This window comes from Rhynchophorus ferrugineus, unplaced genomic scaffold (assembly GCF_030347505.1).
Source record: "Rhynchophorus ferrugineus isolate W39M unplaced genomic scaffold, kcgeb_rfMv2 rfM1, whole genome shotgun sequence".
Lineage (NCBI taxonomy): Eukaryota > Metazoa > Arthropoda > Insecta > Coleoptera > Curculionidae > Rhynchophorus > Rhynchophorus ferrugineus.
In genome coordinates this window covers 91,650,846-91,667,157 of record NW_027472580.1, presented here as the reverse complement: position 1 = coordinate 91,667,157, position 16,312 = coordinate 91,650,846, and positions in this window count along the sequence as shown.

Below are 16,312 nucleotides of genomic sequence, written 5' to 3'. Positions count from 1 at the left end.
TTAATCATATTTGAAAATATTTGTTAACAAAAACATAGCATAATAAATGTTATTGGTTATCACTATTTCGTTCGAACGAATGCTTACTAATGTTTCTTGTTTAATTTTTAATTATTTTAGTAATATCTAATAAAACAATAAATATAATTATATATAGATGACATAATGAATTTGTGAGATAATATAAAGATAATTTATAAAATATAACAAAGAAAACTAAGGATGTATATGATTGTCACATAAATACTAAAACTAAATTAACGTATAACTATCAATATCTCTACCAAATATTGAATTATGATATACTTGTTAAATAACATACTATTTCTATTTATCATAAATCTGAAATATTTGAAAATCACGGTTCATTAAAACCTCAATTTTCAATCAATTTTTTTTGTCAGTTTTCACCAGTCAAATATTATAATAGCTTATATCTAAATATATATGTAGGAGGACCCATCTGTCCTAACTTAGCCTCTGGTAATAATGTATATGTTCTAGTGGCTACTGTTTTTTTTAAATTAATGCACCTCATTAAATTACACTACACAAAATCTAACAGTTTGAATATTTTGAGTCTTGTTTCCTGTTGATCCAAGAGTTTCAAACTTCGATTCTAACTTGATAATGGAGGTTCTGAGTGACAGTCGGTATCAGAAGGCCCCATTTTAAATAATCAATGCTATAGTATCTGAATGTACTTACTATGATTCTTAGGATGTTTTTCTGGATAATTAGTATTATATTTACATTGGTTTTCATTGTCAATCAAAAAGATCATTACCTAATAGTTGCCAAGGCTGGCTGTATAAGCTCCTAATACAAAAAGATCTAGATAATCATAAAGAGGTCCGTAAAATTCTGCAAGGTAATTTTATAGAATGCCTGAAAGTAGTTACAATAACATGAAAAATTCGGTTGAAGTAGTAACGAATGAAACGACGAATGCAATATTCGAATATTTCATTCGATAGTAAAAAATAGTCAACTACTAAATATTCGATAGTCGATTTCATCCAATGTTTCTTAACGGAAGTACACACTATACGTTATTTTTATGATAGATGTTGTGGGCTGAATTGATTGAAAATGTTTTCAGAAAGAAACCTGTCTAATCGACTAAACTTTGACCCGAAATCAGTTAAGCTGTAACCGCCACAACGGTTTACCTCCTGACCCTAAATCGTCAAAGTATCCCTCGATGCCGATGAACACTCCCGGTTGCACCCCGAAACTATTTCCTGCTCAGGCCAAGAGAACGGGTTCGACAGTGACCGGGCCTGGGACAAAACCCGGTCCCATCCGCCATTTTCTCTCTACAGCTAATCCTTTTTAATCCGTCAACTTTCGCAAAGAGGATTATGCTGATATATCACATTAAGGCATTTAACCGAATTCGGAATGGTTTAGAATAGATATTAGTACGAGACTGTCACACGGAGAAAGTATTGAGATGCTGAAGCTTCCCGGATAGAATTAGATTGTGTACTAATTGGGAAGTACATGGCCTAAAATCTGTCCTCATTAAACCATTACGTAACATGTTTTTTTATTAAAATATTAGGTTAGTGAAAAATAATTTCGGTTTTTCCTAATAATATAATTTAAAGTCGCCTATCTAAGAATAAATTTTATTCATCGAAGCTATACTATATCAACAAAATATCTTTAATAATTGAAATTCCGCAAAAGCATTTTGATCATATTTTACATTTTACTCCAGAAAAGGGAAATTAATTTTATTGTTTTTTATATTTACAACAAACACAAACCATTATAAAATAGAAACACCATCTAGACAGCAAACACTAGCACCCACACCAAAGTGGTAAATATCAGGCTACCCGTCTGACCGCACACATCCATCATGCCCTTGACCAACGTAAAAAGCTCGGAGCAGTTCTTCTGGACATAACCAAAGCCTTCGACAAGGTCTGGCACGAAGGATTGATCGCAAAGTGCGTGCGGTTAGGCCTCCCAGAAGACCTAACCGCTCTCATCAAGTCCTATCTCTCGGACAGATCTTTACAGGTCAAGATCAGGAAATCACTTTCCAGTCGTAAACAAATCGATGCTGGCGTACCTCAAGGTTCCCCGCTGGCCCCAGCCTTATTTAACCTCTTTATTTCAGATCTGCCGAGAAAAGAGCATCTTGACGTCGCGTTTTACGCTGACGACACTGCTTTCTTCACGGCCGCCAGGTTCGAAGTTACAATTCATGAACGTTTATGGGAGCAGCTCGATCATGCGGTCAAGGGGTTCAAATTCTGGAGGTTGCAAATCAACCCCCTGAAAACCCAGGCCATCATTTTCTATAAGAAGCATTACGCACTGCGCGTCTCGCAACTTAAGATCGACACCGCAATAATTCCATGGCTGGATAACGTCACGTACCTAGGTCTTCACTTCGACCGGCGGTTCGGTTGCCATTCCCAAATCCAGAAAGCAATCCAAAAAGGTTGGGGGATAGCAAACCTGCTACCTTCTCTGATCTGCCCTTCTAGCAAACTTCCCATCTCCATCAAATGCTTATTTTACAAGATGTTAATTCCGTCCGTACTCCTCTACGGATCTAATGTCTACTTCAAGTTTGTTACACCCAACCAGGTCAAACGGCTTCCAGTTTTCCAAAATAAGCTCCTCAGGAGAATATTAAATGCTCCATGGTTTGTCAGAAATAATCAAATTCATAGGGAAACTGACACTCCAGAAATCCACTTCATATCTCAATCATTCCACAAACAACAACTCAGCTCAAGTTCTTCTGAAAACGCGCTTGTTCGCGAGCTGGTCGACATGCTGGGAGCTTAGCACCGCGTCACCGCCAAGCTCCCCCCTTTTCCAGGCTGAAACGACCTCATTCGTCGCTACAGTCATAACTTTTGCCCCCATACAACAATATCCAGTTGTGTGTTAACTCAGGTTCGCGAATCAATAGAATCGCCGGGCCCTCGTGCCCAATAACGGCTGCCCGATCAGCGGGTGCCATATCCCCAAATTTAATGCAGTAGCAGTAGCGATCCACAGGGGTCAACTGTGAGACGGTTTCGGTTTAGTGTATTGGTAAGCCCAGAGGCAGTCCCACATAACCCGGTCCAACTTGTCACTCCAGGGCAAGTCTTCGCGACCAGGTATGCGTCATGCATTCCACCGCCTGGTTTTTAGGCCAGAACAAAAAAAAACCAAAGTGGTGAAAGTTGTGTCCCCAGCACTTGGACCTAATAAGATAAGGACAATATTCTTTATCATAAAATTGATATAAGGATGTGTTTATGAGGAGAGTAGTGAAGGTTCACAGGAGAAAATTGAAAAAGATAAAGGGCATGGGAAGGGGATGTAGCAAACGAACTCCAGCCCTTAACAGCCCTTTAAATAGACTATATTATTAAAAGTCTAATTTTTTATTTCCTCTCATAATAAATATTTCCGCTTGGCGCCTTGATTTAAATGTGCAAAACTTGGTTAAAGTTTTACATATTGATACACAGTACATAGAAATATAAAATGGGAACATAAATGCGTGCACCCGTAACCATATTCTCACTGTGGGAGGTAAAAAGATGATAGATTTCTTTTCTTTCTATCGATTTGAACTTTTCATCATGAGACTTCTTACGCTTTTCTATTATTTTTATTTCTGTATTCCAATTTTAAGGAAATTACAATATTTAAGGTAAATATTATTTGAAAAAAATAATAAGGGTGTGGTTTTACAGGATGTGGATATTTAAATAAAATTAATTGTTTTCCAAAGGATTCTGCTCTAGCGTAACAGACTATTTGAAAAGTTTCCGGCCATAGATGCCCCGACAAATAGATGGCTCTACGTAAATCCAACCTAACCCTCAAAAGATGCGTATAAAAATTAGACAGCCGTCGAATCATTAGCTTGTAAATTATAGCATTTTGAGTGAAGCAACTTTCATTATTGTGAAAAAAATGGATAAAAAGGACTTTCGTGTGTTGATAATATACTGTTTTTTGAAGGGACATAATACAGTTCAAGCAAAAAGTTGGCTTGATGTCGAGTTTCCGGACACTGCTCCTAGGAAAATCAACCATCAAGGATTGGTATGCCAAGTTTAGATATGGTGAAATGAGCACCGAGGACTGTAAACGCCGTGGACACCCAAAAGAGATTGTTACTGACGAAAACATTGGAAAGATCCAGGAAATAATATTGAATGACCGTAAATTGAAATTGAATGAAACATCAGACACTCCAAAGATAGCAACTGAACGTGTATATCATATCGTTTATAAATATTTGGGTATGAGAAACCTCTGTGCACAGTGGGTGCCACGCGAACTCACTTTTGACCAAAAACAACGACGAGTTGATGATTCGCAGCAGTGTTTGAAGATGATCAAGAGTAAAAAACCCGAGTTTTTAGGTCAATATGTGACAACGGATGAAACATGGCTCCATTTTTTCACTCCGAAGTCCAATCGACAGTCATCTGAGTGGACTGCACACGATAAACCCGCTCCAAAGCGTGGGAAAACGCAACAGTCGGCTGGCAAGGTTATGGCGTCGGTATTTTGGGATGCGCATGGAATAATTTTCATTGACTACCTCAAAAAAGGAAGGAGCATCAACAGCGACTATTATATAGCCTTATTCGACCGTTTGAAGGACGCAATCGCCGAAAAACGGCTGCATTTGAAGAAAAAGAAAGTGCTGATTCACCAAAACAATGCACCATGTGACAAGTCAGTAAAAACGATGGCAAAAATCCAGGAATTGGGCTTCGAATTGCTTCTTCATCCATCATATTCTCCAGATCTGACCCCCCAGTGACTATTTCCTGTTCTCAGATCTCAAAGAAGGCTCGCTGGGAAGAAATGTTCGTCGAATGAAGAGGTGATCGCCGAAACTGAGGCCTATTTTGAAGCAAAAGACATATCGTACTACAAAAATGGTATCGAAAAGTTGGAGGGTCTCTATAATCAGTGTTATCACCCTTGAAGGGAATTATGTTGAATAAAAAAAATTATTGTAAATTGAATATTGTATTTTTAAGTGTATTTTGAGAAATTATTCTTCAATTTATACATTTTTACAGTATTTAAGGGTAAAATATAACAATATAAAATTAAAAAATAAGGTATAATTTGTCGGATTAGATATATTGTTTTTTATGTATTTTGAAAATATTTTATATAAATTTTAAGTTAAATTTAAATAAAATATTTCATTTAAATTTCATCCTGTAGTAAATAAACCCGCTTTGCGCGCCCTCAGGTGGTTTAGACGAACAAAACTTGGCTACAACTTTATAAATATGAGATCGCATTATATATCTCTCTGTTTTATGTTCTACAAATTGTATGTCTAGTTTCCATACTATATTGTAGGACAATAAAACCAATCCTATTTATAAATATGCAGTTTTCTTAAATAGTCAGGGCCGTATCAGTGTCGCATATAACATAAATTGTTAATTGTTTAACCATGATAAGTACATTTATGCTAGCTACATTTATTGTGCAGGAAACTAGTAACAATAGTTATCAAATTCAGAAAAATGTGACTCGAAACAATGACAACAAACATAATAACATTATTCCACTTGATTCAATTACTGATAGCAAATTTAATAGTTATCTAAATTACCGAATGTTTACAGAATTTAATAACAATATTAAAGGATTAAATTAATTGGCAAAATTCAGAGGTAAATATGATCTAAATAGATAGAGCGAATGCCCGCTAATAACATTGTATTACTGTTATTCATCGGCAAAATTGAACAATAAATAATGCAGATTTCATTTGTTTGTTTATTGCACTCTGTCCATCACTCACTACTATTTGGGACAGTAAACAAAAGTAAATATATGACCACAAAAATGAAATGTGCTTGTGAGTCTTCATAATTCCACTTGTATTTGAATTAATTATTTAATTAATTAATTAAAAATGTGGCAACAATATTTTGTTGTTAGTAAGAAATGTTATGGCTCTAGTAACAAATTTTATTAGGTAGCAATAACACAGGTAGTCAACAGCAGTTCATAGAAATTAGCATTTAATAAAATATTTTTAACAAAAAATTTGGACAGACTTCAAAAAATAAATAAGGAACTCACTAAAAATTAAGAAATAACCAAACTTAAATTTTTAACATAAGGAAACGTTTTAAAATAACATATGTACATAATCATGGTTGTAATAACTAAATAAAAATAAACAAAAACCATATTTAACATATCTACTACACGCATTTTATATTCTAATATATACACAATTTAGCTTAATACCTACCTAAACCTGCGCTATAACTTCAATTATCGTTGCCTGCAACTGCCACCTATTAACAGATTAATCTCAGATTTTGGCCAATCCGTGTCAATTAGTAGTGTTTAGCAGCCATTGACAGCAGACAACCTCTTGAATTTTAACAAAAAGGAAATGGGATTCTGCGCTATGAATGTCAATGGTTTTGGGATGGTTTTTAGTGAATTCCTTTCAGCTAGTGCCATCACAATACGCACTTATTACAACTATTGTAGAATCATATCTATGCCTTATAATCGTGGAATCTAGCCTAGTTGCTTATTGAATGTTATATCAACATTTACTGAAATTATATAAAAATTTACTTAACCAAAATACAGTTTAAATAATGTTGACTAATAGAAAAGTATTTAATACGTTGTTTATTTATATATCGAATTTTATCTTTTCATTTGAGTATTAATCTTTCTTCATTCTTGTTTTTAAGACTTTTACTGTCGTGATTGATAGGATAGTATACATAGTTTTCTCTGGAATAGACTGTTCGGTTACACCCGAAATAAATATTTATCTTAATAGCTATTGATTTGTTTTTAAATTGCTCTGTTGTGGAGAAAGCTAATATTGATAGAGCGTATACAGTTATGAAGGGCTTAATATTTACGACTCCTTATACTATTCCCCATAATGTCGAACTTGATTTGTTTATTTGTTTCAGACGACATTAAATAGACTGCAATAAGACGGTGCACTCACGGCATCAATATTTATGACGTCAAAATGTCGCAATGTTGCCCGATCAACTTTTATTTTTACTTTACTTTAGCTTTGGCATATATCAAAATTCTAAGGTAAATAAAATAATGAATAAAGTAATATCTAATTTGTGTTAACATTATATTAAACACAATAATGCACATGTTTTAGATAGGCGTAAACTTCAGTCAAAATTTGTTTTATTATACTTGTATTGAACTCTTATAGATCCACAAAAATAACTGATGACGGTTTCTAAGTTCTTCTATTAACTTTTAACATAGAGCCAAAATCTGCTCCAAGAATACTATAATTCCTGTTTCCAGTATGAAGAATATATTGTGATTAAAAAAATAATAAGTAACAAAACCTAATCAAGTATTATTCTAACGGAAATATCTGATCGAAAATGGTAAAATTTTCCATCAACTTTTATTGTCTTTATATTATTTTTCTTAATATCTGGTCAAGGGTGGTACAATATTCCATCTTGAAATAATCGTATATCCTAAAGATACACTAAAATAAAATAAAATCTTATCCTTAATTTTGTTATATTCTTTTGAAAATTGTATTATTTTAAAGGAAATCTTTGGAAGTTCTATTAGTGTGTTGTACACCATTAAAATCACAAAATTATTATTATATAACAATACTTGACATATCTAACAGTGTATGAGAGCATGACTTACATCTCTTAAAGAGCTGCATGTCCCTAAATTTTCAATGGATACTTCCTAGATTAACAGTTTTCTCTGAAATAATTATATTAAATTATGTTTATATCGATAACTTTACCCACTGTTTTAATACACCTCATAAATTTTATTTTAAGTAAAACTAACATCAAAATGATCTTGATTCGTCACCTTTTTCGTAAATGAACGCTTTCTTTCCGGTGAATCCAAAATTATATTGTTGAGAGATTTTAGTCAATTTTAGATAATAAATAGCTAAAATAAATATATAGCTAAAATTATTATCAATGAAACCGTAGCAAGTAATATGTAATTGTATTAATACTTACTGCTCTATCGCATTTTACTGGCAAGAAAGAATCCCCATTATCTCACTCTTGTTCGAAGCAACTAATTAAAAAACGCAATCTGTTTCTGACTAACTATTTGTTGTCAGTAATATTTTGAAGAATGATTCGAATGAATGAATATTTGACAACCGTGCAAATATTATAGGCTGATTTGGTTCAATATCTGGACACATCAGCCGGCATTGTATCTCTTTTATCAAGAATAAAATGACATTTCGTATAAATAACATACATGAACACATTTGACATCGTGATGACTGCTACGTGGATAGACTTTATGTTAAATAAACTGTGAACCGAAAGAAGGAACGGAAAAAAATTGAATTAATTGTATAATAAAAGAGCACATTGTTTAATTTCCCGATATTTCCCCATCGGTAATATCGATTTTCGCAGCATTGTGCGATTATTTTCCCCATTTTATTACTAAATAAGCGAGACCCACGATGCTGGAGTGGTGAAACGGGTTTTCCAGTTGATTTCCAGTCTCTTCAGCCGCCGCCGCAAGAAAGGGAAAAACCCTCAAGGAAAAATTACCGATAAGGAAATTAGAATGCTGGCGTTTAAGAGAAAAGTCGACCCAGCGGAAAATTGAGTAAATGGCTCGAAGAAATCGATATGTAGAATGGCTGCATGCCTAATATGGCATACCATGACGGATGGAGTTTTTCGTCTACGGTCAATTAGATATTTTCCGGTCGATTCTCCAGCGGGCGGATGTCCTGTTAACGTTTTATTTGCCCGATTTAATCGCGAGTGACTTTCAGTTTAATTTGTACTTTCCTCAAGCATGTATTTGTTTTCATATGTATAGGGATGGTATCACGCATTGGTAATTAACTGCTCTGATATAAAGGAAATTGATGTTAATTTTCGCCTTTCTTATTTTTTTTTCAGATTCGAAAGAGGACCATTCCTGCTACTAAAAAGTTCTTTGATAAAACCTGTATAATTGGAAGAAGTTTGGTTAGTGTTAGTGAAGAAATATACTAAACCAATGAAAACTTTCTTAAGATTATTTTTAACAGGATCATTCCAATCATAAACTGTATAGAGATGTATTCATTTTCCCCATAAAACTAGAATGCTGTGTAGATATATTTGTGGGTTTGGTTATATGTGCTTGCAGAGTGCAATTTACCAGTTAAACTCGATAGTGTGGTGCAGAACCCAAAATATTATTCATTCTGTCACTCCTAAACAGGATAACTCGAGAATTGAGACTTTTTTTAATTACCATCGGTATTGTTGCAATTAGTGCAAGATAACATACGGTATCTAATCGAGAATAAAGCGAATTAAACAGTAAAACAAGGGCTTAGACCGCAGTCGAAAGTATAAGGTATGTAACTTCTTCAGTAAGTGAATTGGTTCCAGTAAGAGAAAATTAGAGCTTGAGATTTTTATAGATTAATTTGGAATAGCTCCAATAACTCTTATATATAAATTATTTTGGCTGTATAATTAACTGTAGTTTTTAGATATACTATTATGTTAAAATAAATTATATTTGACAACATTATTGATCAATTAGTTTACTTATATTAGAATATTTTTGTATGGCAGAGCCAAACTGAACTAAAACTCAGAGTTGATGCGGCAACATTGCAAAATTTCGACGTCACAAATATCCATTGCGCATTACTAAAAAAACTTTGAATTGACTATAACTAGTTTTAAACCATCGTAGTGACAAATTGTAAGTTAATCGGCAACTTCTGGCAATAACATATTAAAAACAAAAAAAAATACCATACAAATATGTCATATACTCAAATAAAATCCTCAAACACAGGACACAAATTATTTTTCTGTCAAGATCAACGACAAATAAAGAAATAACGGGACACTAAACGACTTTAAAACTCCGTAAAAGTCCGATCCTTTTGTATTCGTCGGTATTTTCCTCTCAGTTGGATAACCGTTTTTAAAAGTAACTGTCACGACTATTGTTACTCCTTTCCCCATCATCCGAAACGAAATGGAAGCAAGAGAAAGAAAAAAACACACGAACCAGAAGGCCGAGCCATCGAAGCAGTCGCGAAATTAAATGTTTTATCTCCATCGTAAAAACAAAAAACTATTTCCCGTTCGAATTTTAAGTTTCGTCCGGCGACAAGAACAGAACTTTCCGTCGGGATGATGAGGTCGACGTTAGCACGGCGCGGGGAGCGGGGGGCGGCCGAGTGCCGATAACGCCGACCGATACTGCGAATTTTTTAATGAAATTTTCCCAGTTTCAAAAGCTCCCGCTCGGATAATTAGGAAATGGAACGGGATAGAGAGCACCGGCGACAACCCTGACAATCGTAATCTCGCTAAAAGTTAGTTAGATAAAGTTTCCTAAAATGTTTCGCTGCGATACCGCCTCAAATGGACGCGCGAATTGACAGGTGGCGAAAACTCGATTAAAAATATCAGTTTTATAAATTCTGTCGCGTTTCAAATAATAACTGCCTGGAAATAAATGGTTCTAATTTATTTTTATTCGAGTTAAGAGAGTGTAAGAAGAAACAATAATTTGATGATAATATAGAAGAATCAAACTCAGTATACAATAAGGTTTGGGTCCAATACATTATTTTATTCTATTTCTGTAGTCTATGCAAAGTAGCAGTGAACTCAGGTCATCTCAATTTATGACGTCAAAACGGTGCAATATTGCCGCATTTACCCTTGACATTTTACCCATTTTAGTTTATTTCAGCTTCGGTATATAAAAACATTCTAATATAAATAAAATAGTGAAACACAAATCTTATAAAATATAATTTATTTTAACAGTATAGTACATCTAATGTATATATTATTGAAGGACTTAAACTACAGTTAATTAAACAGCTACATTAAATTGTAGCTGTTTATTAAATTGTTGTTCTGATATCACAATATTCCTCTTTAATTGCCTCTGTTACTATCTGTATACATTTTTTTGACAAAATTAGATGTAATCACTCCCTAATGCATTTGGTATATGTGCAAGACACTTAATATTGAACAACTCTTCGTACACTGTAACCAAATGCTCATAGTTATATATTCTGAACAAATATACACATAACATATCTACCATAAAAAAATATAAATCATATAAATCTCGAACGCTCTACATTAAAATATTGTACAGGTATCCTATATTAATTGTACATTATACTTTAATTGTCTCAACTTTCACATCCAAGTTTCATTCACTTACTGTCACGTTCTGAGCCAGTATCAAAGTCAATATTTCAGCTGTTAATTTCCAATATAACTCTGGTTCACAATTCCATCATTTGTCAATTTCTTCTTCTGTGTGTCTGACATGGTTCATCCAAACCGAAGAGTGTCATATCACATTCTTTCGATCATCATGTGTCCAGGGTCCTACAGTAAGATTTTCGACAGTTATCCTATATTAATTATACATTCACCTTTAGTTGTTTCCACTCTCATCACCATGTCTTGGTAAAATCAGCATGGAATCACAATTCCACAACCAAGTTTCATTCACTCACTGTCACGTTCTGAGGCAGTATCCAATATCTAAACTATTAATTTCCAATATAACACTAGGTCACAATACCACCATTTGTCAATTTCTTCTTCTGTGTGTCTGACGTGGTTCATCCAAACCAAAGAGTGTCATATGTCATCATGTGTCCAGGGCTTACCATTGCACTACTTATTTCGCAGTTCTGCAGCCTTTCTATGAATATATATGAAAATATTTCTATGAAAGTTCACGATTTACATTATTGTTTTAACCGTCACAGAATAAAGCATTTAATACATTAAAATATAACATACAAGAGTTGGTATATAAACTGATGCGTCACATTATTTACGAAGAAGTACTGTTGCCAACATGAACCAGATGTATTACATTGTATAGTATTTTGTCTAACGACTGTAAAACTCTTAATTAAGGATCCTGACAGTCATTTTATATTAAAAGAAAAATCAATGCATAAGATCGAAAAATTTATTTATCTCATACACGTCACCTTCGATGACTTTATATTGGCACTGTGGTGGAATTTTTTAGTTGATTCTGATTTTGTGGGTGCACCATTAAAGTTCTTGAAATGTACATAATTTGGTATATTAGTATACTGAGTATCAACTTTTATATTAATTTTTTAAGATATTTTTTTTCTGTTTCCAAAGCCTCCAGCATACTTAAAACGATGGTTACATGAGAAAAAAAAGAAACTCTCTCAATATCTGTATGTATTTGACCCTTTAATAGTAAATATGTGCTTTGCTAACTAACGTATTATACAACAGTCTCGTCCTATTAGATGAAGTCAATTATCCATGTAAATTTAATGGGAGCTATGTAATTCCATGGCACCTCAGGTTGCCCTTCAACTGACGGTCGAATTCGCCTTCAGGTGGGTGTGCATATGTTCTACAATCAATTTAATTATCGACATGGACTCAGTCGGTATTAGGTTGATCTTTATAATTTAATTTCGATGAATTTCGTTGCTGATCAATAAGATAATGAGGTTTTGAGGTGCGCTAACAAAACTGTTAAATTATAAAAAAAAATAGTAAGACATTGTAAATAAAACAACTATACGGTTAGTCGGAAGATACTCTCAACATGATCTAAAATCAAAAAGGTTGATCTATAAGACAATCATAAAGCCAATTTGGACCTATGGGGTGCAAATATGGGGTTGCACTAAAAATTCAAATATCAACTAGTCATACAACACAGTCGAAACATAATTCTTCGATTGATTAACCAACGAAGAACTACACGATGACCTGGAAATCAAATGGATTTGCGAAGTTATCCAAGATTTCGCCTTAAAATACGAAAGAAGATTACTAAATCATACTAACGTGGAACCAATACTACTACTGGACAACGTGCAAGATATATAAAGTGTATATCTTTAGTGTAAACTATAGCATAAGTTATTATAATTCTATAATTGGGGAATATATATTGATGTACTTATCTCGCACTCGTCTTGCTTGTGAATTAATCCAAGTACAAAGGAAATGTAGTAATACATTGATCTATAACTAAGATTGTACTGATCGTATCTATGATCATGCATTATAACGTTCAACTATACTTTACCAAAATGATGAAGGACGCACAGTTAAAGCTCCAATGGGAAGTTTTAAGGCATCTAGCGTACACACCATATAAAGTGCCTTCTGATTAGTACTTGTTCAGAATAATGCAGCATGACTTGACTGGCACACGGTTGAAAAATCCTGAAGAAGTGCGAAAATTGATCAACGATAGGATCGCTGACAAACCAACATCTTATGGAATAAAAAATAATGGAAAATGTTTTGGTTAATGTCTTAATATGAAAAAATTATCAGAATGCATGCAAACATATAATATAAAAGACAATATATTTTGGAGGCTTACCCTTCTAGTAAACAAAATAATGAATAAACAAAACCAAAATTTTTTCGAAATTATTTAAAATTGTATTCATATAAAATGTCATTATTTTTATAATTATAACCAATAATATTTTCATTTACTTAGAACTTAAAAATCGAACTATAAAAGCAAACATATTTTGCAGTCGGATGCCTCATGTTTTTTCGTGATATTGCAGAACTAAAACCGCTTGTCAGCGTATATGACGTGAACAGGAAACCGCCGAAGCTCCCTACCGTCCAAATAGAACTAATTGTTAATTTCCAGCTGTAATAACTGAAACTGTATTTTTCTAATACAGTATCCTCCGTAGTGTTTCCAATTCGTTTTGGTACATCTGTTACTGGAAACGTTCGCCGTAATGCGATTTTCATGGCAAATTGTTTAAAAATCGACAAAACCACTTTAGAAAATAGAGTTCGACATTCAGCGCACAAATGAGAAATCGTCTGAAGATGACTCAGTTATTATTATATTCTCTTAACACGTTTATTTAATTTTCTATCAACACCCAGACAAATAAATACTGTGAAGAGAAGCAAAAATCGAAGTGAAAATGTAAATAAAAAGAAAAAGTAGGGCAAATGGGGGACAGTATAAAAGGTTGTTTCATTCTAAGCTCTCTTATTAGTAACTTTCATGTTAACTTTATCAAAACTATATCAAGAAATTGCCATTTTCTGTGATCAGCTTAATAGCTCCAAATCGGTCCATGTTAATTTTGCGTTGTGGAGAAATGACAAAAACCTAATTATACCACTTGACGGATGCCCGCTTCTTTAAGCAGAATCAGCTAAATACCTCGGAAAACATCTCGACAGGAGGTTAAATTGGACATCATGTTACACCAAAAGCAGAACATATTAGACTCAAAGTCAAGCAACCGTACTAGTTAGTCGGAAGATACTCTCAAATTGACCTATAATTAAAGAGATTGGTTTATCAGTCAATCATAAAGCCAATTTGGGATGGATATAGGAAGTGGTCCAAAATTTTGCCTTAAAATATGAAACATCTGAAGGTCGCTACAGTATAAAACAAAGTCGCCTTTTCTGTCCATATATCCCTATGTGCGCTTAAATCTTTAAAACTACGCAACGGATTTTGATGCGGTTTTTTTTCAATAGATAGAGTGATTCAAGAGGAAGGTTTATATGTATAATTCATGCATAATATACTAAGGCAACATTGCTAATTTTAGAGGTTTCTAACGTGATGTCGTAAATTAACCAATTTTTTAGGCTTATTTAGCAATTAGCAAAAACTCTGCCTAACCCTACGAGTTAGATCAAATTAATGTACTACAGTATTGTACACCATAAAAAGGTCTACAAAAAAGTCCGCGATGGTATAGGTTTATCTTTTAGGGATAACCCACATTAACCATTTTATTTACGAAGCTATTTTAAGCAATACGGCATTAATCCTTATCGAATTAAGTACCTTAAATACAGTGTGCAATTAATATAGATCAATATGGTTCCTTACAGCATGTAAATTAAACAAATATTTTCGGAGATATTACAAATTTAAAATTTGCGTTTAAAAATGTGTAATGTAATAAAAATTGTATGAATTTAGATATTCCAAAGATAGCAGGAAATATTCATAGTAAGTATAGGGGAAGAGGAATTGTTTTACTCCAAATTTAATGCGTGCAGGCCAAGGGCAGTAATGAATGAACCAAAAATACTGGATCGATTTTAATCATGTTTTCATTGAGTGACATAGGCATATATATTTTATGCCCGTGCAAAGTCGGAGCGGGCCGCTATGTTTTTACATACAACGTTCATATTTTTTCTGTAGTGTATTTAATTTAGTATCAGCATTGCACCCGTGCGAAGCCGGGGCGGGTCGCTAGTATGTAATAAAATAAACTGTATTTACTGTATTAATTAATAAAAATTAACTTAATTTTATTTTATTTTAATTTACAAAATATATATTGATGTATTAATACCGTACTCGCCGTGCTTGTGTATTAATACAAGTAAAACAATACTAGTAAGAAACTAAATTTGTAAATTAAGATTGCACTAAGCTTATTTAATGTAAATAAAACAATCGTAAGACGCCTCAAGAGGTTTAATAACTTTTAGCGTAATACGAGGGGGAATCACATATAATGGTTTTCTTTTTATAAAAATTTATTGATCAATGGTATACACAAACTGAGCATTTAACACTTTTCAATGTAGTCACCTCCGTGCTCTACATATTTTTGCCACCCATTTGGAAGCTTGATAAAAAGTTTGAGGGCGAGTTGTCCTTATAAACCAAAGAACACTCGAGCACCAAATGTTTTAGATCGGAATTACCTGGTAATTTATGTTCGTATACATAACAATACCCCAACTTAGGGATATGTGTATACTATGATATACACTTATGGTACGTCAGAAACAACCAAATACATGAAGAAATGTCATTACTATCTCAATATACAAACTCACCGAAAGGTTCGTAAAGGAAACTTCGAACCAACATCGATAATACACTAATTCGTTCCATTCCTACTCTGCTACTGTAGTTATGTTTCATTAGTATGCAAGAGTATACCGATTTGCAATACTATTTCTGCGTCATCATATCCAGATATTAAAAATCTTCTTTGACCTATCTTTCCTCTATCTTTCCTTGGATTTCTTACCATAGTTCCGATTCCAAAAGGCTAATTATACACTGCAATCCCGAATAAAAAGACCGAAAAAAACTAAACAAAGCTCCCTTATCAGCAGGAGTACCCTCAAAACGCATGTTTTAGATTGACTGTTACCAATAACATTAAGACACTTAATAATATTCTACAATGAATTTTAAAAATTGATATTTTAAAAAATATCGATATTTTTAATAAAAT